Raw genomic sequence first — 21,741 nt, forward strand, 5'->3', positions numbered from 1 at the left:
TAATAAAAGTTACCTGAAAGGTGAACCACCTCTAATGAAAGGAAAGAACTGCAAGACAGAAGCATACTGCAGCAGCCCACCTCTGTAATTTCCTCTATGTTCCCTGATGTCTTGTATACTATGTTTAGGTTAGTTAATTGGCTTAAGGTGGCCATACACGGCCATGGACAAGGTTTGATTTTTCCTGCAATCAAGGACTGCATTGGCTTGTTGATGTGGTCCTACGACCTGTCGGTGCCCATTTCCTTCGTAGGGTTAATCAGATTAACCCTACATCACCCTGCCTTTGGTGGGCATATCGGGTTAAGATCCACTCGTTTGGCAACCTTAGCCAAACCAGCAGATCTTATTGTGCATTGCCAACTTTACTCACACAATGGTCTATTTTCTTGGTCATGTTTGGACTAGGCACAATTTCCATTTAAGTATATGACACACTGCATAGTTTAGGTGCTTATTCACTGGCTGAAAACAGTAGACTATATACTACATGTACAATTAGGCAGTGATGTTGGTACACCCCCCGTTATTTGCTGATGTAAACAGAGCTTTGTTCTGTCATCTTGTCAGCAGAACAATGGACATGTGACAAGGTTTTCTGACACCTCAGCTGAAGAAATTTGATGCTCACTCTGTGTTCTCTGCTTCAGGTTGATGGAAAGGGGTGTTTCTCCACTTATATTTATTTTATTACTCCACACATATTTCAACAATGACCCAAACAATCTCACTGAATTTAAATAATCAGTTGGCACTGATAGTACAGTCAGTAATTGGCTTGAATCAATGCTTTTGAGCCAAGAACTGTCTGTCCCTGATGTGCAAGGCAGTTTCCATTAAAATCATTGGACGTAGCACAGGTAGTATCATGTATCTATTTCCCTGCAAAGAAGACCCATTTGCCATTAGATACAGACCCTGAAAGTGGCTATACATGCCCAGATCCCATACAGGGACAGACAAACTAGCAATTTAGTCTGAATGGTCGAATCTGCAAGTTATACTGCCTGTGTATGGCCACTTTTGGACTTGCAAAATCAGTTGAGAAAAGGGACAGCTTAAATTGTGTTGGGCAATTTCAGCCCCTACATGGGCAGTAGCCACCTCTTGTTTTTACATCCGGAGCCAATGTGTTGGCTCCTACATGAACACACTCGGCTGATTTCAGCATGATAATGCGAAGCCTCACTTTCTTCACTGAAATCAGCCAAGTGTGTTCACACTGGAGCCAACACAACGGTTCTGAATGGAAAAAGCCAAATTCTTTTTAGCTTCCTAAGATTTTGCAGACTGCACATTTCAATCTTTCCAGTCCCATGCCAGGCTTTGTATTCCAGTCCTCAGTTCCTTACAATGTAAACTTCCTTCTTCAAGATGAACAGCTTTGCCCCTCACTTACTGCTTGAATGCTGTAGCCACATACTCTAATACATCAGGCTGCATAAACTGTCTAATCCAGTACTATGTACCATAGACATTGTAAAAAGTGGGTGCACAATCCGCAATCCCGCTCTCTCAGAAGCATCAATAACAGTTATGCTGCAAAAGCAGCTTTTTCAGGAGTATACAGTATGTAAGAAAACACAGGTTTGTGTAGAATACTAATATATAGAGAGAGAGAGAGAGAGAGAGAGAGAGAGATACTGCATATTTAGTGTCAAATATTAGAATATTTATAATGTGCAGACAATGCAACCATGAGAAGTAAACAGAAAAGGAATAATAAAAAAATAGAAATACTTAAAAACTCTCTTCCCTACCTAGCTACAATTACAGTGTGCAGTTAGTAACACTTGGATTCCAGCATTGAAAAATGACCTTTGGCAAATGTAGCAGGGAGATGCTTACAACTATGTGTTGGGAAACGCTGGTGCAAAGCTCTACCTGAAACATTTTCAAATCCCTGGAAATCTCTTTCTGGGCCAAACTTTCTCATCGTCTTTCGGAGGAAGGTTTAAGCTATTTTTTGATTTGATGGTTTGTGTACGTGAAACAGGTCAGGTCCTGACAGAGAGGGATTGTACAAAGCTGAAGGTTATACTGTCACAGCATGCAGGAAGTGTATTGTTATGATTGCACTTTAGCTTAAATATTAGCCATCCTTACCATATAACAGATGCAGTGTGTTTCTACAGTAAATCAGCTATGAAAGACTGGAATCAGGTGTGTCTGTGGAAAACCTTTGCCCAACTGAATGAGCACATGACGCTAAGCCAGATTCAGTTTTGAAAAAACTTCTCCCAATTCAGTTCTAAATTTCGGCAAAACATATGTTCATCCTCTAAAGATTTTTTTTTGTATCCAGTTTTTATTAAGACATTTTCAGATAATAAACAGGGGCCTCAAGATGTATGTACCTTAAAAGGACACATCTGTTACAGTGCATGATCTAAGCATCACATTTTATAGAACAGTTTCCAGTACAGGTATGGGATGCGTTAACTGGAAACCCATTATACAGAAAGCCATGAATTATGGGAAGGCCACTTCCCATAAAGTCCATTATAAGCAAATAATAAAGTTTTTTTATTTTAAAAAATGATTTCCTTTTTCTCTGGTGGTAAAACAATACTACTGGGTTTAATCAATGTTTCAATGATGTTTAGCAGCCATAAGGTATGGAGATCCAGATTATGAAAAGACCCCTTATCCAGAAAACCCCAGGTCCCGAGCATTCTGGATAACAGGTTCCATACCTTTAATATGTAATACAGGTAAGGGATCAGTTATCCAGAAACCTGTTATCTAGAAAGCTCCAAATTACAGAAAGGCTATTACCTATAGACTAAATTTTATCAGATAATCCAAATTTTTAAAAATGATTTCCTTTTTCTTTGTAATAATAAAACAGTAGCTTGTAATTGATCCAAGCTTAGATATAATTAATCCTTATTGGAAGCAAAGCCAGTTTATTTGGTTTATTTAATTTACATGATCATACATGTACACGATTTTCCAGTAGACAAGGTATGAAGATCCAAATTACGGAAAGAACCATTATCTGGAAAACCCCAGGTCCCGAGCATTATGGATAACAGGTCCCATAACTGTATCTTTCTGGATCTAATACCAACAGTCACACATGTATGCTATAAAATGACAGGTGAGTTTTTATATGCCCATGTGTGAACAATTAGCAGCAGAAAGGAGGCCAGGTTTATGGAATATCTCCATACAACCAAGTGAGGATTTAATATATAAATGGATTTGTATCATATCTCTAAATTCTGCAAAACAGAAGAATGAAACCATAACTGCCCTTTTAGAAAGCACATAGGAAGCATAGAAGCTGGTGGATGTGAGAGCCTGAATACTGGCAATGAATAAAACAAAATCATTTCAGGTCTGGTTAAAAATAAAATAAATAAAAAGTTAAAAGGCTAATTGTAGCCAGAAAAAGAGCCAATACATCAATATTAAGCAATAAAATCCATACACAAATGTAATTTTCTACATTTTATTTTTTAAATTACAGATACATTATTCACAATAGTTATAAAACTATCAAGTACACATTTTTTTTTATTTTTTTTTTAGAAAAAATATGCAAAACAAATTCTATGGCAGCAGAAATATACACAATGTAAGTAAGACAAAAGATCACAGAGTACCTCGCAGTCTTCCTGCAGCTGTTGCCACTCAACAAACTGCCAATGAGGCTGATACTATGAGACAAAACTATACAGGCCCGGATTTGTGGGCAGGCCATATAGGCCCGGGCCCAGGGCGGCAAACACTAGGGGGCGGCATGCCATTTCTAATGGCAGCCCTGCCTAAACCAGTAATGGTTTCTGGAACTGAAGAATTTGAAGTGGGGTCTATTTTCAGTCAAGTTGTTGGCAACAGGGCCGCCATCAAGGGGGCACAGGGGGTACAAGTGCACCGGGCCTGAAGGGGGGCCTGGCAGTGCTGAACCCCTTTACAGCGCCAAAGCCGTGCCGCCTCTTCCGAAGTCAGCCGAAAGGCGGAAGTGTCCTGAAAAAGCCAAACATCCCGAAGAGGCAAAAAGAGCCGAAGTCATGAAAACAGACGAAATTGAAATCCCGAAACTGCGAAAAGACCCGAAGTCAAAAAAACAGCTGTAATTGAAGTCCTGAAGCAACGAAAAACCCAAAGTCACGAAAGGAGGCCAAGTTGAAGTTCTGAAGCCATGAGTTCAATTCCTCTGAACACCAATGTGTGTTTTTTTTTATCCCCTGGCCGCCAATGTATTATTTTAATAGGATCCTGCCACCAATGTTTTTTTTAAAAATATTCTTTGGGACCCCAATTTTTTTTAACTTGTAAGGGGGGACCAATGCTTTTTATAAAAAAACATTTATGGGGGGCCCTAGCGACAATATTTTTTTTTAACTTATAGGGGGCTCTGGTCCCCAATAGTTGTGTGTGTGTGAGGGGGGAACCTTTTTTAGTGCTGATGTCTGTGTGGTCTTTTAACTGTGATGTGGAGTGGGTGGGATGCGGGGCTTGGGGCCGAAAATGTTGTTGTACAGAAAAATTTTGTTGTACGGTGCCCCATGATTTTTAACGGCGGCCCTGGTTGGAAATCCCTCTGGCTTGGGCAGAGAAAAGAGACTACCTTCTTACAGGTAGCTGTTTTGAAAACGATCCATTTTTTTAAATTAAGCCAAATTGCAAATATGATTTAATGACTATCGATTTTATTTTTAACCACCCCTTTAAGGCATGTTTAGGGATAGGGGTCCCTTCCAACCAACTATTGTAATGGTTAAGCATGTATTTGCTAAGGTTTTAGCAAATACAAGTTTTGTAATATCCATATGGAAGACCGTCAAGGCCTGGGGACTTGTTTGATGGCATAGATTTTAGTATTGAGTCTAATTCTTCAGGAGTTATAGTGGCATTAAGATGTTTCCACCCTTGCGGGATCATTTTGGAAAGATTTATGGTTTTTAGGAAGTTATGGGACTGTTTGAGCCACCTATCGGTATTGTTATTAATAGGCGCATAATCTGCCCATGTTAGGGAGGAGATCCATGTGTGTATGGACATGGTGTGGGCGAGAGAAGAAGGTGAACTCCTTGTTAGTGGGATGCTAGGCCTACCAGACATCCTGTAAATAGTTGGCTCGCATTAGCATGCAAAATTGTTGGGAGGTCTGATCTTTAGCTCGTTGTGTATGTTGCTGTGTAGGGCCTAGCCCTAGCCTATCATGTGAGAAAATAATGTTGAAATCCCTCCGATAATTAGATTCCTACATTTTTCTACCAATTTTTGCAATTATCCTTCTAAGAGTGTGTAAGGGTCTGTTGTTTGGCAGATAGACATTTAAGATGGTTATAGGAGTATTACCCAGGGTTCCACATACAATAAAGCACTGTGTATCTTGACAGCGCTATATAAATAAATGATGATGATGATAATAAAATGTTCCTTTTAGTCTTCAACCGTTTGCTCTATTGACAATCGGATGACTTAATGCCAGAGGCCCCAATTATTGTTGGGAATTCCTTTGAATGGATCCTCCATGAGTCCACTTTATGATGATGGGTCTCTTGAATAAATATAATAGTAGGACCTATTGACTTAAATTCTCTACAGAGCAGGTTATTTTTTAACGGCAAGTTTAGGCCGTTTACATTTAAAGACATGTCTGGAGTTAATTGAGTGCTTATTGGCCATCTCTACAGTGAGTATACTGGCACAGCTGGGGTTAATATGCTGCATGTACTATAGTAATTATACTCGTATTTCTAGTGTTAATATGCCTGTTATCAATTTTACTTTATGCTTACTTATATATTATTATATTGGTGCTACTAGGGTTAATATGCTGATGATCCATTTTCTGCAGTAATTATACTGGCACGTCTGGGTTATGTTTTGGTACAGTGTGGTTATTGTCTTTCTTTTTTCTTGCGCTGCATGCAGCACTATTGGTGGGCCCACCAATTACATCTTTGCCCAGGGCCCACCAAAGCCTTAAAATGGCCCTGAGTATAGAGAACATGGAAAAAATCATTACTACGGGCTTCTGATTTGGAAGCAGGGGTAGAAGTACTTTTTTTGCCACTTACTAAAATGCTCATATTTTTACTTGCTACATATTACAAAAAATTATTTATTTGATTTATTTTGATTGTACTTCTCAGTTACATATACAGATATACCCAGGGCCAGTCTTACCAACTGCAGGCCCAATTGAAACCATTTTGGAGGAGCTCCCTAGATTGAGTTTTGCTTTCTGCACAGGGCTTTAGGGCTGGGTAGGTGAAAAGTGCATGCCCCTCGCTCTGTCTAAGTGACTGCTGGCAATCAGGCAGGGTGCCTGGGGCCCACCAGAGAGCCTAAGCCCAGGGGCCCTAACATGCCGCCACACCTTACAATGTATATGGTTGAGCAGAACTGACTAAGGCAAAAGTGAAGCTTGACCCCCAACAAAATGCACAAAGTAAGTTTTATGTAACTTCCCTTTGGCATTCCCTTTAGCCCAGATTACCCACATATGACTGTAGGACCACTGTGCATTGTAACTGTGCCACTCTGCAAAACACCACAAAAACACTCCTAAATAACAAAATTACACTCCTTTTTACATTTTATGGCACCGTCTGCCCTCCAAGCATTTCATTAAAGACTCAGTAACAGCTCCCACAATAAGAACAAGAGAGAAAGAATGAAGGCCATTCTACCTATTTTCCAATACTTCTATTTCTTCCCTTTTTACAGTTTAGCTTCTCTTCCAATCCTGCTTCCCCTTTTTCATTCTGCCACTTTATCTCCACTACCCATTCTGCCCCTTTAGTTTCTATTCTATCACACTCTTCTCCTGCTTGTACTGTGTCTCTTTTACTTACTACCCACTCCTCTTCCTGTTGGTTTACTGTTCCATTTATCATTCCATATATACATTGTTGTAACTCTTGTTGAAAAGAGTAAAGTGTCATGTTAGAGTGCCACCGCTATAATATTGTGAGCTCATGGAGCATACATACAACAAAGTCTGGTTTTCCAGATAACGGATCTTTCTGTAATTTGGATCTTCATGCCTTAAGTCTACCAGAAAATCATGTAAACATTAAATAAAACCAATAGTCTGGTTTAGCTTCCATCTTAGTTTGGCTCAAGTTCAAGTTACTGTTTTATTACTACAGACAAAAAGGAAATCATTTTGAAAAATGTGGATTTTTTGGATAAAATGAAGTCTATGGGCAGGGTCGCACGTGACGCTGGCTGGGGGGCAGTGCAGTGCACACACACCTGGGCCCCCCAGTCTGACCCTGTCTATAGGAGACGGCCTTTCCTTAATTCTGAGCTTTCTGAATAAAGGATCCCATACCTGTAGTATGTTATACCAAATCTAAGCAATTTTGCAATTGACCTTTTTTTTAAACTATTTGTCTTGTTCTTCTGACTCCTCTTCTTCTTGCTTTTGAATGGGGGTTATTGACCCTTCCTAATATACACATGCTCTGTAAGGCTACACATTTATTGTTATTGATACTTTTTATTACTCCTTTTTTCTGTTCAAAACCTCCCCTATTCATATTCCAGTCTCTTATTGAAATCAGCGCAATGATAATTTATATATATTTATACCAACCAATCCAAATGAATACTGTTAAGTTCCAGAATCTTTCATTCAAAGTAAGGGAGGGAGTTGACTTGCCAATTGAAATCCCCCACATCCCCCTCCATTTTGTGATTCAGGCAGGAATTGGAGGAAGAGCCCTTACTTAAATCGCAATATCTGTATTTTGTTAAATATAAAGTCGGTATTTAACCTTTTCTTTATTTAAATCACTAGTCAGAAACCTTTAGGCCAAATATAGCAAGCCAGAAACAAATTCATTTAATTCATACTATAAACATTATTCTAGTTTGTAGGGTGCTCTGTAACTGGACAGCCATCTTTGGTTGAATCACTTTTTTTCCAGTTCATCTCCCTCCTGAACTCTGTCTAAATGATCACCTTTCCTTAGCTTTCCAGAAACCCCCTGACTGCCAAGCAACAGCTCTGTCAATCCTGGCCAACAGCAGCTCACACACCCAGCTCCTAGTTCTCTGCACATACATCTTTCCATTAACATGCCTGCTGCACTTGTTAGTGATCTAACTGGCACAACATTGTGTCCCTAAAAAGGGTAAAAGATGCATTTGCTTTGTTTATACCAATTTCAGGGCTATTGTCTGCAGGGCCGCCATTAGAAATCACAGGGCCCCGTACACCAACATTTTCATCGTCCCCACTCACCCCAGCCTGTTCCCCAAGCCCCACCCCAGATTAGAGTCCTGCTCGGGTCCATTTTTTGGAACCCGTACCTGACCCATACCCCCAACCTGCAACCCGGACCCGCAACCCATATTCTTACCCGCTACTCGGCCCGCAAGTACCTTATCCGCAACCCGGACCCATGACCCGCTGACCATCAATAATCAGGTAGTGCTGTCATTGTAACCCGGAAGTGGTATCATAGGAAGTAGGCGTGATCAGAAAAAAGGAGTAAAAATCGATATTGAAAAGACCTGCACCCGGAACCTGTACCTGCAACCCACAGGGTACCGCAAGTTTTTTGTGGGTAACCCGTGGGTATCAAACCGCTGCAGGACTCCACCCCAGATCCCGCCCACACCACAGTAAAAAGTCCATACATACATTAGCCAGGGCCAGGGCCCCCACAAAAGTTTTTAAAAATACATTGGCATCCAGGGTCCCCCATAAAAGTTTTTTTTAAAAGAAATATTAGTGGCCAGGGCCCCCCTACAAGTTAGAAAAAAAATTATTGGTGGTCAGGGTCCCACTATAAGTTAAAAAAACAAAAAAACATTGGCGCCAGGGCCCCCCATAAATGTTTTTAAAAAACATTGGTGGTCAGGGCCCCATAGAATTTTTAAAAAAAAAATTGGTGGCTTTGTTCGGCTTCGGGTCTTTCCGCCGCTTTGGATCTTTCCACCACCACAGCTTCCTTCGTCGCTTCTAATCTTAAGGGGGGCCCAGCTTTTCGGAGAGTGCAGCACGGCCAAGCCCCCCTTTGACCTCAGACTTTGCCGGGCTCGGGACAAATGTCCCCGCTGTGCCCCCCTGATGGTGGCCCTGATTGTCTGTATCCTCAGGTACATATGTAGCATGTATAATTGGCCAAGAGCATAGGATGTAGCAGGAGGCAATACCTTATCATATAATTGGCTTCCAGAAAAGCAGCATGTGTTTCCACGAAATAAATAAATGAATGTATTTCCATGAATATTACATTATGTTTATTTACATGTCAATGTGGCAATATAACTTTATGTGATATGTTTTCATACAATGTAATAATTCTCCTCTGTGTAGGAGAACAAATGCATTTTATAAAGAAAAATTGAAATGGTGTCAATATTGATGGATAATAAAAAAATTTTGAAAGAAAAGAATGTATTTCCACAAAATAAATAAAAGAACGCATGCATGAGTGATCTCCAGTTCTTTGCTTTACATTGGTATTTATTGCCGACAGCCACTGCGTATTGGTATGTATTCACTCCACTAGAGACTGATTAAACTTTTAAGTGCACATCAAGCATGTCTATTTGTGTGAATAATAATAAATATTATAAGCACATTAACCGTGATTAAAACTTTAAAGTGTCGGGCCTGGGGTTTTTACACCCAGGTCATTTCGCTCTAAGGGTGAGCTATAGTTTAACAACATTTATAGGAATTTTGTGCTTCAAATAGTATATTTAGCGATTGGGACTAGAGCCAACACATTTTTCCCTTGGAGTACTAAAAGACTAGTACTTTGTACAGGGACATACAATCTTGCTATTGATGTTATTTCTTGCTACTGTGTTAACTTTTTTCTGCCATTGTTTGGTAATGGTGCAGCTGTGATTGTAATGGACTATTTGGCATGCCAGTATTGATGTGCAGCGCCATAATAAAAGTATTGAACTATCGTCTCAACCAAGTGGGAGAAGAAAGTCAATATATCTGAAGCCAAAGTTTAAGAAGAGGAAAATCTACTGTGACATTTCTGTCAAAGTATTCACTGGGACAATGTATCTCACAGAGGAAGCACTGCAGCACTAAAATATAACTCTGTTTTCTGTCCCAGCCAGCTTAAGAAAAACTATGGGCTAACAGTCTTTTTTACCTTTAGAGTCCAGCTTTCCCTGCTATGACTATTCGTCCATGCTCGACGAAACCAATGAACATTAAAAAAAGAAAAAACATTCTCATTAAAAGGGCTGTCTTTTAACTTGTAGTTAGCTCCTCTCTGTGCCATTCTAATGTAGCTGCAGCCGTTTCCATTTATCTTTGAGCAAACAAATATGAATATTGAAGTTCAAAGGGCAAGTAAACCCCAAAATAAAAATTTGCCTTATAAAAGAGAACATACTTCTAAGTAACTTTCCATTATGCATTTATTAAAAAAATGCTGTGCTTTTAAAGTTATTTGTAAAAACAATTGCTATTGAAAGCAGCCTTTGTTTAACTCCTGGTTGTTACTTTTTAAAAGTCTTGAGTTCACCAGCAAAGACAGGTCTGTTAATTGTCTTACATTGTATCAACAGTCTGAACCACCAGGGCAGAGACTAGACACTGTTTCAATAGCATTAGATATACAACTACACTTTACAAGTACATCAGAGGACATTATGGACAAATAGCAGGGGACCTTTTTACCCATAAAGTGGATCACCGTACCAGAGGCCACCCCTTCAGACTAGAAGAAAAGAACTTTCATTTGAAGCAATGTAGGGGGTTCTTCACAGTCAGGACAGTGAGGTTGTGGAATGCACTGCCGGGTGATGTTGTGATGGCTGATTCAGTTAATACCTTTAAAAATGGCTTGGATGACTTTTTGGACAGACATTATATCAAAGGATATTGTTTTCTTGCTCAAATTTGTGTCAAATCCTGCTTGCAGAAAAGTCTAACATGTGTGACACTGTAACATGTTTCAAAGCAACTTTTCTTACTTGCAACCAAGATAGAAATACTTTCCAAATTCTCTTAAAAAAGAGGAAAAAAAGTTTTATTTGTAGATGATTTTCTCGCTGCTAACATTGTTGTAATTATTGTCTCAGAAAATCCTTCTTTTGTTAGCCTAAGCCTTTAAACCTCCATGCCTTCAGAGATAGTGCTTGAGGGTAAGGGTGACTGACTGGCCTCTGCATCAGTAAGTCTCGCCTGCCTCCGAGATTCAGAGGCTCGTCTATCATCATAGACCTCAGTAGTAGGTACCAGACCCTCCTGGACCAATCCAGCAGAACTGCTATTATATTGGCTTTTTCTTTCCTTATTTTTTTTTTTACCCTTGGGATCAAAGGCACAAGGGGAATTATGTATAATAGACATTGACTCCTACTTTGAGCAAGAGCATCTGTTGCCAATGCTTGGTAACATTGCTTCCTCGAAAAAATGATGCAATCTTCTCTTCCGGTAAAGTTACAAGTGCTTGCCCCATCAAGAATCTTGCCCCTAGATATATCAGATCATGTGATCCTGTATCTCGATGTCTTATCAATGTTTTTGGATCTCTTATCTTTAAGAGAATGTCGTCTAAGTAATGATATATCAAAATGTCCTTTCGTATTTCTGCTATTAGTGCCTGCAACACTTTCATAAACACCCGAGGGGATGTTGCTAGTCCAAAAGGTAGGCATGTGAATTGAAAATGCAAATTTTCCCCGATTGTAAACCTGAGAAACTTCTGGTGACTCTCTGCAGTGGGAATGTGTAAATACGCATCTTTTAGGTCTAATTACAACATCCAATCCTTCGGCTGCACATCTGTGAGCAGCTGTTATTCAACATGATATCTAATTTTTCCTTTTTCACCGGAATTTCCAACGTGACAAATAAATTGTGTTTTGGGTTCTCTTTGAACTCCAAGAAATAGCCCCTCTGTATTGTTTGCAATACCCATTGATCTTTGATGGACTTCTACAAATGTTTCTAGCCTTCTGGGTATTAAGGAGGACTGGACTGTCAAGTCCTCAAGACATCTTCTTGGTTTGGCCTCCAGTTCTTGTTCCTCTCCCTCTCTGCTGTCTAAAAAGATAATTTTGTCCTCCTTTCCACTGGGTAGCTGTGAAATCTTGTCTTGATGCCTTGGTAAATTTTTGCTCTGTCTGTCTTGAAAATATTGTCTAGCTCTAGATTGACTGTTCTTTCCTCCTCTCGCAGGTACTCGATCTTGTGGCAGAAAAACACTTTTCCCTCCTTTAACTATTTTAATTATATAATCCAACTTTTCTCCAAACAACATAGAGCTCTGAAATGGTAAATTACAAAGACTCGCTTTCGAAGTTTTGTCTGCTAACCAAGATCTTAACAACATTCTCCGTGCTGTCACCGATAGAGCCATTGCTCTAGATGATGCTCTCACCATATCCACCAAAGCTTCCGCTATAAAATCTGTAGCAAGTTTTATCTGCATCTACAATACTTGCTCTGTTTACACCCTCATTCAGAGCTGTCTCCACATTTTGTAACCAGCATTGTAATGCTCTTGACACTGATGTCAATACTAGAGCTGGTTTGCAGTAGATCCCAAGGCCACATATGTTTTTCTTAAAGATGGCTCCATATTCCTATCCATTGGATTATAGAAAGCTACCACATCTTCTACAGGTAAAGCTGTTCTAGACAACCAAGCGACCACTGCATCCACTTTGGGAGGCTTATCTAATGCTTATTATTCTTGTAATGGCTTAGGATACTTTTTAAAAACATTAGCTGGAATTGGATATTTTCCTTCTGTTTTCCCACTCTTTGCCACAATATCCTTTATCACGACATGAATGGGAAAAGTGGCTCTGTCAGGGGTTAAACGAAGATGGTTGATCCTCCTGTTTCTCTGGTAATTCAAATTGTGACCTGACAGCCTTTACTAATGGCTCCACAAAGGGACAAATCAAACAAGGACTTAGATTCCTCCTCTGCTAATTCTTCTTCGTCAGAATTGGCTGACAAGGCAAAACCTGGATTTTGTTGAACATTTCTATGTATCGGCTGCGCTGGTTCTTGCTCAAAATCCCCCCCTTTTCTCTTTGTAGCTGTTTGCACTCCTTCAGCTACCACCTCTTTAATCCATCTGATGATATCCGCTGTATCTGCTGCAGTATCTCCAGCTAATCTTTTTGCACATCTATCACAGAATTTAGAATGTTTCTGTGAATGGTTTTGACAGGCAGCACACACTCTATTTTTCTCGTTGCTGCTCCTTTTTCTTGGTGAAGACACACTGCCAAAATATAAATAAATAATTTCCATTAAAATGCACTCTTTTTTTTTCTCCAGTCCCACAAAACCTACCTTAACCATGGCTCACCTCCTAACATGGGCAGCAATTTCTGGGCTACTAGGCAGTGATGTACCTGCGGCCAATGATTAAAATAGCCACATCTCTGCAATTTGGTATTCTACAAAAGCAAATCTTAAAAAAAGTTTGTTGTCCCAAAAGACATTTGCCAACAAGAGACGTCAAACAAGATACCCTCTCATAAGTTAGGCCCTAAATTCAACAGTCCTTTCCCTATTTTATTCAAAGTCAATTCAGGGGATAAAGGTATATGGCACTGGCCTAGCCACACGCCAGTAGTGAATCCAAATAGAAACGAATGCCAATACCTGTGGTTGCAGCAAACCACAGGTATTGGTATTCTTTCCCTATTTTAGAAATTATCAATCCAGTGGCTGTTCGACTTCAACTTCCTCCTGAAACGCGGATTCCCAATGCCTTCCATGTGTCTCTTGTCAAGTCTGCTACACCTGCCCAATCTTCCTCTAGGTCTTCTCCTTCTGCTCCAATAATTGTAGAAGTTCTGGATTCTAGGATCTCAAGTGGTTCTCTGCAATATTTGATTCAGTGGAAAGGTTTCAATCCTGAAGAATGTTCGTGGGTAAAGCAGTCGGACAGTCATGTCCCCCAACTTTTGCATAAATTTCACAAACAGTTTCCTTGCAAACCAGATTGAAGAGGTCCTGAGGCCCCCCGTGGGGACGGGGGTACTGTGAGGAGTGCCTGCCGCACCTGTTACAAGATGGATCATAACGCAGTGATGTCATCACGCCAGGACGTGATGCCGGCGTCAACACGCAGCGAAATGGTGCCAAATTCAAACTTTAAAAACAGGTGGAAGACCAGATACACTGCCCATGTTTAGAATTTGTATTCTGCATTCCTCGGGGTGCTTGTGCTTGTATTTTTGGACTGTTTTCCTGATCTTTATCCCGGCCTTCCTGCTGACCACAAATATTGCTGCTTGCCTTTGACTCTCTGCCTGGATAAAGACCACAAACTATGTTTAACCCTTCGGATTCCTCGCATGGACTTTGTTACCATATTCAGCTTCCTCCTTGGTCCTGATTTTCGCATTTGAGCTGGTAAGGCCCTGACACTGTGCTGCCTAGATTAAATCTGGCTAAGCAGAATGAGCCTATTTTAGTAATTCTGGGCTGCCTAAAAAATGGGATAAAGGCTAGCTCGCTCCTCTGAGAGGCAGCACCCCGCAACAGCCCTTTCAGGGAGAGGCCAACTCCCCAGGTCAATGGATCCCATTTATGGGTCCTGGTGAGCCATAAAATAAAAAGTTTTTGAGCTCAAAAAAGCCCACAAAAAAACATCCACCCGTCAGTAGCGAGGACAGGAAAAAGACAATGACCAGATGGGGGAAGGGGGGTATTTATAGATAATTAAGTTGGTTGGATTGGGAGGGAATTTGGTATTATTTGGAGGCGCTATATAGACAATATTATACTGGTATGGAGGGGCCCGAGTGGTTCATCAGAGAGTTCATCGATTCTTTAAACTGTAATGGGAAAAATATCAAATTAACCTCCGATAAGTAACTGAAGTGGTCTTCTTCAATTTGGTTATTTCCAATGCTGATGGCCTCATTCAGACTAGCACTGATTTCAAAAAAGTGGATGTTAACTAATATCTGCCAATAGATAGTTGTCATAAAAAAAGGTGGTTGGAAAGTATTCCCTATAGTCAATTTATGAGAGTTAAACGTAACTGAAGGAAGATTTTGACAAACAGGTTGTTACAGTCAAAGACAGATTTTTAGAGAAAGGGTATACGGAGAATGTATTATTGGAGGATATAGAGAGAGTTAGACTAATAGAGAGGCAATATCTACTTATCCCTAAAAAGAAAAAAGAACAAAAGGGTAGAAGAGGCCCATGAATAGTAACAAAATATAGCAAAGATAGTTGGGAGATATTTAATAATGTTCAAAAACACTGGCACATCCTCATGGAGGATAAAGTGCTAGGAAGGATCATAGATAAAAAGCTGAATATAATCTTTAAGAGAGCTCCAAAGATCTAATCTCCCCCAGTTGTTTAAGAAAAGAGAAGAATATTTCTAATGAAAAAGGAAGCCCACAATCTAATCCTATAAATTTCCTCCCGCCATAATGTAAAAGTTATGTTCCCATGTGGACATTGCTCAAAATATTGTTGGGTTAAAAATTTTTTCAGTTACACGCTAACCCTGGGAAATTTAGGATAAACAATTTGTATTACTGTCAATCTAAATTTATGGTTTATCTGATTCAATGTACCTGTATATATAGTGAAAACTATCTGTCCGTTAGCTAAAAGAATTGGGGAACATTGGAGTAATATTAGGAGATAGAAGGTAGGAGAGAAAGGAGAATCTGCCCACTTTTATGAACATTGTAATTCTGTTCATGGGGGGAACCTTAAAGATCTAAAGTTTCTAGCGATAGATGGTGATTTGAAAAGAGGAGGTGATAGGGATAAACTTTTGAAATGTAAAGAACAGAAGTGGATATTTGATTTGAATACCCTCCATCCTAATGGATTAAACAGTAGATTTAAGCTGGCACCTTTCTTGTGAGATAATATAGTGGCTATAAACTGACTGATTTGATGAAACATGCCTTTAATGTTGAATATGCCTGTGTTCCCTTTAAGATTAGGGTATTTAAAGTAAGAAACAAACAGCTGGCAAGGAGGAGGGAGTGGGTGACACCCCAATACATCCCCTATAAAATCTGCTCTCTATACTTAGCCATTCATCGATCTGCCTCTTAATTTACTCAGTAAAGCACTCTGCATACTTCATTGCTTCACCATATTGGGAAAATGTTGGCAATAACCCCAATTGAAATAACTTTTCTGTCTTGCTGAACTACAACTCACAACGTTTTTCTTGTCCTTTAAATTACAAGCATACACCACAACCAAGGAACAGTTACTTGAATTTTCTTTACAGGAAAAGTGATTGACCACCTGGATTGAATTTATAATTGGTTTTATGTACAGTGGTGTGAAAAACTATTTGCCCCCTTCCTGATTTCTTATTCTTTTGCATGTTTGTCACACTTAAATGTTTCTGCTCATCAAAAACCGTTAACTATTAGATAACATAATTGAACACAAAATGCAGTTTTTAAATGAAGGTTTACGTTATTAAGGGAGAAAAAAAACTCCAAATCTACATGGGCCTGTGTGAAAAAGTGATTGCCCCCCTTGTTAAAAAATAACTTAACTGTGGTTTATCACACCTGAGTTCAATTTCAAAGGTTATAAAGCCATTTCTAAAGCTTTGGGACTCCAGCGAACCACAGTGAGAGCCATTATCCACAAATGGCAAAAACATGGAACAGTGGTGAACCTTCCCAGGAGTGGCCGGCCGACCAAAATTACCCCAAGAGCGCAGAGACAACTCATCCGAGAGGCCACAAAAGACCCCAGGACAACATCTAAAGAACTGCAGGCCTCACTTGCCTCAATTAAGATCAGTGTTCACGACTCCACCATAAGAAAGAGACTGGGCAAAAACGGCCTGCATGGCAGATTTCAATTTTGCTAAAAAACATCTCAATGATTGCCAAGACTTTTGGGAAAATACCTTGTGGACCGACGAGACAAAAGTTGAACTTTTTGGAAGGTGCGCGTCCCGTTACATCTGGCGTAAAAGTAACACAGCATTTCAGAAAAAGAACATCATACCAACAGTAAAATATGGTGGTGGTAGTGTGATGGTCTGGGGTTGTTTTGCTGCTTCAGGACCTGGAAGACTTGCTGTGATAGATGGAACCATGAATTCTACTGTCTACCAAAAAATCCTGAAGGAGAATGTCCGGCCATCTGTTCGTCAACTCAAGCTGAAGCGATCTTGGGTGCTGCAGCAGGACAATGACCCAAAACACACCAGCAAATCCACCTCTGAACGGGCTGAAGAAAAACAAAATGAAGACTTTGGAGTGGCCTAGTCAAAGTCCTGACCTGAATCCTATTGAGATGTTGTGGCATGACCTTAAAAAGGCGGTTCATGCTAGAAAACCCTCAAATAAAGCTGAATTACAACAATTCTGCAAAGATGAGTGGGCCAAAATTCCTCCAGAGCGCTGTAAAAGACTCGTTGCAAGTTATCGCAAACGCTTGATTGCAGTTATTGCTGCTAAGGGTGGCCCAACCAGTTATTAGGTTCAGGGGGCAATTACTTTTTCACACAGGTTTGGATTTCTTTTCTCCCTAAATAATAAAAACCCTCATTTAAAAACTGCATTTTGTGTTTACTTGTGTTATCTTTGACTAATAGTTAAATGTGTTTGATGATCAGAAACATTTTGTGTGACAAAAATGCAAAAGAATAAGAAATCAGGAAGGGGGCAAATAGTTTTTCACACCACTGTATATTTATTCTTAAATTATTCATTGTGCTTCCTGGCCGACCAGTGTTTTAGAGATTATATAAGTAACAAATTGTATTTTTAATATACTGATTTTGCAATCCACCTATTATATGTTTTCTGTATATTGAAATTTATCCCTAATAGAACCTTGGGGGGTTGAAGGTGTGCCGTCTTGACCAGTATAACAATCTTCCCCCTCCCTGTCACAAGACTTTTATTTGTTATTGGAATTTGGTATTAACCTGTCCTGTCGGTGTGAGGAGCAGAGGAACACCCTTAGGGGCAAATTTACTTAAGGTCGAATATCGAGGGTTAATTAACCCTCGATATTCAACTGTCGAAGTTAAGTCCTTCGACTTCGAATATCGAGGTCGAAGGATTTAGCGCTATTCGTTTGATCGTTAGATCGAACGAAAAATCGTTAGATCGAACGATTAAATCCTTCGAATCATTCGATTCGAAGGATTTTAATCCATCGATCGAACAATTTTTCTTCGACCTAAAAAACCCATAGGCTAACATTGCACTTCGGTAGGTTTTAGGTGGCGAAGTAGGGGGTCGAAGTTTTTTTTAAAAGAGACAGTACTTTGACTAACGAATAGTCGAACGATTTTTAGTTCGAAACGTTTGATTCAAAGGTTGAAGTAACCCATTTGATGGTCGAAGAAGCCAAAAAAAACACTTGAAATTCAAAGTTTTTTCCCTTTATTCCTTCACTCGAGCTAAGTAAATGGGCCCCCAAGTGTAATTGCTTTCCCCCCCTCTATGCCTAAGGCAGGTGTGTCAAACTCAAATACACAGTGGGCCAAAATGTAAAAAATGCTCCAAGTCGAGAGCCGGACAGGTTCAGTGTTTATTTAAAACAAATTGAAATGACCTTATTGTATATATTGAACCTAGAACTAGGGATGTAGCGAACTGCCGATTTGGTGTTCGCGAACTTCGAACACCCGCTAAAATCGTTCGATTCGAACGATCGAAGGATTTTAATCATTCGATCGAAGGATTTTCATTCGAATCGAACGATCGAAGCCATTCGATCAAATGCTTTTCATTGAATCGAATGCTTACAATCGTTCGAACGAATGGAAATCGTTCGATTTTAGCGGTCGAAGGAATTCGAATGGTCGAACGACTTGTATTCGAATCGAACGCGAACTCAAAATGCGAACGTTCCCAAACGTTCGCGAACGTTCGGCAGACGCGAACGGTCGAAGTTCGCGCAAACTAGTTCGCAGCAGAACAGTTCGCTACATCCCTACCTAGAACTAACACAGCACAGAAGTTATTTCCTATAAAATAACATAAATCTTTATGCAGTGTTTACACAGAGAAATTTAAAGTGAAAACATTGCCCGGAAGAACCTTCCCGAGCGCTTAATAAAGTACTATCTCCAGACACTTGGGGGGTTGTTTATCAAAGTCTAAATTTATCTCAATATTTTCTGCTACACACTCCGATCAAATCCTCTAGAGTTTTTTATGCTTATTTATTATTGTATCTGCGGGGGGGAGACAATAATTCGATTCTCCAATCCGATTTTCATGTTTGTTTTGGAATTTTCTTCCGAAAACTCTGAAAACTTTACGAAACCCAGAGCACATCAAAAACTCATTGGGACTTCTCCCATTGACTTATATGCAACCTCGACAGGTCTGAGATGCTGGATTTTCAGATTCTGACTTTTCCATCCTCGGGGTTTAATAAATTCAGAAAAATTCATGATTTTTTAAAAGTCAGATTTTATAAAAAAAAAATCACAAATTTTTTGTGATTTTTGCATACGGAGTTTAATAAATAACCCCCTTATCTCATCTTGGATACAAGTTCATCTATGTCTAGGGTCAGGCTCTGAGCTGAGTCCACCTTCCGTTTAGCCGCCATTTTTCAGGGAGAGGGGTAACGCTAGCTCCACAGGTAACCTGCTGATACAAAAGTGGAACAGGGACTCTCACGCCTTTGATTGATGTTGCGCCACACTAGCAGTGTATTGTGGGACTTGCAGTTCTAATAGTGTGGAGGCAATATAACGGCGGGCCAGATCTAATAATAATTAGATATGATCATGATAATCCCTTCGTGGGCCGGTCCTGGCCCTTGGGCCTTGAGTTTGACACATGTGGCCTAAGGCATAGAGGAGGGACAGGCAATATATGATTGAAAGCTGAAATCTTTAAATGCATTTGCATTATATGGATGTTTTAATGAAAAAAAGAATTTGTGTTTTGTGTCTAATTTGGAAAGGACTTATTATACAGCTTTTTATGTCTGGGTGACAGGTCCACTTTAAAAGAGGACCTTTAAAATTCAGAAAAATTCATGATTTTTTAAAAGTCAGATTTTATAAAAAAAAACAATCACAAATTTTTCGTGATTTTTGCATTCGGAGTTTAATAAATAACCCCCTTGTCTCATCTTGGATACAAGTTCATACAAGTTCATCTATGTCTAGGGTCAGGCTCTGAGCTGAGTCCACCTTCCGTTTAGCCGCCATTTTTCAGGGAGAGGGGTAACGCTAGGTCCACAGGTAAGCTGCTGATACAAAAGTGGAACAGGGACTCTCACTCCCTCCTGATGTTGTGCCACACTAGCAGTGCATTGTGGGACTTGCAGTTCTAATAGTGTGGAGGCAATTCCCTACGCACAATTGCACATGAGACCACTCCAACTCATGATCCTACGACATCAAAGGAGAGATCGCAAGAATCTAGACAGACAAGTCCACATTCCGGACCTAGTCAAGACCTCCCTCGACTGGTGGGGGGAGACGGCTAGAGTCAGGAAAACAGTTTCCCAATCATGCTTGGACAGTGGTAACCACGGACGCCAGTTTCAAGGGATGGGACGGAGTACTAGGTCTGCAGACAGTGCAAGGCCGATGGAACAAGGAGGAAAGTCTCCTCCAGATCAACCTGCTAGAACTCAGAGCAATTCGATACTCCCTAGAGCATTGGACGCACCAACTCCAGGGAAAAGCAGTGCGCATACAGTCAGACAACATCACTGCGGTAGCCTACATAAACCACCAGTGGGGCACTCGCAGTCCAGCATCTCTAGCAGAAGCACAGCAGATTCGAGCATGGGCGGAAGACATGCTAAAGATATTGGCAGTTCACATTCCAGGAGTAGACAACTGGATGGCAGATTACCTAAGCCGAGAGTCATTAGATCAGGGAGAATGGAGTCTACACCCGGAAGTGTTCCAACAGATTGTAGAGAGGTGGTCGCTTCCAGAAGTAGACCTCTTGGCGTCCAGATACAACCACAAGGTACCACGGTTCGTAGCAAGAAGCACATACCCAAAAGCAATAGCAGCGGACACACTAGTGCTTCACTGGAAATTCAACCTTGTCTACATCTTTACCCCGCTGGCTCTTCTACCAAGAGTCATAAAAAAGATCAGAAGAGAGGGAATCCAAACCATCCTTGTAGCCCCTTACTGGCCAAGAAGATCATGGTTCACAGAAATTGTAGAAATGGCAGTGGAAGCCCCCTTTCACCTTCCCTTAAGGACAGACTTGTTAACCCAGGGACCAATTGTCCATCCAAATTTACATATGTAGGCTTTGACGGCATGTCTCTTGAGACCTTAATCCTAAAGCTCATGGGGCCCCCTTGAAGTCCATTCAGACTATGTTGAGGGCTTGTAAGCCAGTCTCAGCAAAGATTTATCACAAAGTTTGAAAGAGCTTTATTGGATGGTGTGAATCCAGACACACAGACCCCCGCCTGGCAGAGGAAAGGACATTCCTTTACCCACCCTCACAGAAAAGGTGGTATTCCTCCTAGCTATCACATCATTGACGAGTTTTTGAACTGGCAGCCCTATCGTGCAAACCTCCCTTCACTATCATTCACACAGACAAGGTGGTACTTAGACCAACACCGGAATTCCTGCCTAAAGTTGTGTCGGCATTCCACCTAAATCAGGACTTAGTGGTCCCATCACTTTGCCCACAGCCAAAAAATCTGCTCGAAAGGAGTCTCAATACCTTAGATGTAGTAAGAGCAATCATGACATATCTAGAGGCTACAGAGAGTGCGAGAAAAACTGACTCGCTATTTATAATTCCGCAAGGACCAAGAAGAGGAACAAAGGTTTCTAAAGCGACAGT

Source organism: Xenopus laevis, chromosome 5L, assembly GCF_017654675.1.
Source record: "Xenopus laevis strain J_2021 chromosome 5L, Xenopus_laevis_v10.1, whole genome shotgun sequence".
NCBI classification, from domain to species: domain Eukaryota; kingdom Metazoa; phylum Chordata; class Amphibia; order Anura; family Pipidae; genus Xenopus; species Xenopus laevis.